This window comes from Dipodomys merriami, unplaced genomic scaffold (genome assembly GCF_024711535.1).
Source record: "Dipodomys merriami isolate MVZ:Mamm:240054 unplaced genomic scaffold, mDipMer1.0.p SCAF_3, whole genome shotgun sequence".
Classification (NCBI taxonomy): Eukaryota; Metazoa; Chordata; class Mammalia; order Rodentia; family Heteromyidae; genus Dipodomys; species Dipodomys merriami.
The window spans coordinates 97,843,318-97,845,542 of NW_027204492.1; positions in this window are offsets into that span (position 1 = coordinate 97,843,318).

Sequence of the window (2,225 nt, forward strand, 5' to 3'; positions counted from 1 at the left end):
GATTACAATAAGAATTTTAGGACAATGGTAAGGAAACTTAGCAAAGATTTATTGAGACAGGAAGTAAACAAGCAGGCAAGCAGAAAGATGGAGGCAAACTCTAACAGAGTGTGGTTGCTCAGAGAAAGATACCCCATCTCTTTGACATCGGGAGTATGTATAATAGGCAAGACTTGAATTATAATTATTCTAGGATAAGTGTTTTTCTTTGTTCTCACATGTGGCGTACTTAATCACTCTTGGTGTTACACTTTTATCACTTGGGCTCAGGGTCTCTGAGACTGAACTCCTCATTAAATTTTGATCATCATGTTTGTGTATCCCTTCAAAGAAACGATGCATTTTGCCATACATTTTTTTTTCAAGACAGATGCCCATACTTGAGATAAGGACTTTGAGCCTGGAGGAGTCATTTTCCCAAGTATTTGCTTTTCCAAGATATATGATTTTCTTTATAATAACCTTGCCCTGTTTTCACTACCCTCTAATTATTGGGGCCAGCAGATAAGGTCAGATGGAGGAAGCTTCTCTTGCTCTTTTCTTTTTCCTTAGGAATACTGCAGCTTATGCAGGCATATAAGGGTTAAAGCAAAGAACATAATGCCTCTGTCTTCGAATAGAACTACTCATTAAATACAATCTTTGTTTCTGAGTTCCTGGCCACTGTTCACCCTGCCTTATTTTCCCTAATCTATTCTGCCTCAAGAGGAGGCCAGTCCACCCATTATCTAGGTTTTCTCATGGGTGATGGAAAGGGACTTTGAAGTACAAGTCATACACATAGATGTGAAGGTTCCCTATTTGTTTTCATCTGGACTCCAGCCTGATCCAATATTCCCTTTATTGTGAATTCAAGGCTCCTCTTCTGAAGATTTCCTTCACTCTTGGGCTTCAACTCTTCTGAGACCTGGGAGAAAGAAGAGAGAACTAAGTACAAAGGTGAGCCCTCAGGGGATTTTTCAAGGCTGACTGACCGGCAGAGTTTAAGTCTCCTCTGGTGAGTCATCAAGAAATTTACCTTTACACCTCTGGTGGCTTAGAACATTACGATGGTTGACTTTCAGATTCTTCTACAAGCCAAGGCCCTTATATTTTTGACCTTCAATTCATCCTTAAGTAGGAACCCAGGTGTGGTGTCTCTTCTCTACTGTGTACCTGGTGCCACTCTGTGCTTGTAGGAGGAGTAGAAATTGTGTGTCTTAAATCAAGGATTTTCTCCATCTTCCCCAAGTGTTCTGCTGAACTAAGACCACATCCTCCAGACCAAGACATGCTCCTCCCTGACACCAGCCCCACAGGAAGAAATAAGGGTGGTTTGGGCTTCTCTGGGATGATGGGAGGGTGAAGATCCATTGGGTCTAGAGTGCAATGTCACTTTATTACTCCCTGAGTCCTCCTTGACTCCAGGCAGGAAATCCATTGGTCTTATCACTTGCATCCATGTATGTCAGATTTCAGATTGGATGAAGGTTAAGACTCAGTTTGAAGGCAAGCACATAGTAGAACCCCATCTTTCAAGGGTCCCAATTATCTCAGCCCTGACTCATATCTTACCTTGACTCCCTGGTCCAGGGCTAAGGGTGACAGAAAAATATGCACAAATTCTCTGTGCTGAGAAGGTTCTTTCCCTGCCTCCCTCAAATCTATATCCTTTCGTTGACCCAGATGTGGAAATAAGGAATCAGCTACTTGATCACTTACATGGTGGTGCTGCCCAAGTATTACGGATAGGGTGGCATAGCCTTGTCCAATGTAACCTTAGTACTTTCTGAGTCCTGAACTTTCAAATACTTTCTGAACAGCAGTGTCTGACTCTTCACTCTGCTAAATACAGGACTTGCTTCATCTACCCAACCTGTAACTCCTCTAAGAATCTGAAGTGTGAGTCAGGCATTACATCCCTGGGAATACTGCATGGATCCTCCCTTTACAGACAACAGGAGCAAGCCTTGAGTCCCTATGAACTTGGAGCCTCAGTTCCACTCCAAAAACAATATAGGTTCTGACTTTGTTACCTTAAGGTGGCAGTTAAGTGTCCACCACATAGCTACCACTTCAGAAAGAGAAGGAAGTTGTGTGTGGGGATGGGCTTCATCTTCCCTCAGAGTCTTGCCATTGATTCCAAGCAGAGCCTGAATACCTCTTGCTGCAAGCCTATCCTGCCCCTTTCAGACAAAATTTATTTTTTTCCAGTCTTAGGGCTTGAACTCAGGGCCTGGGTGCTG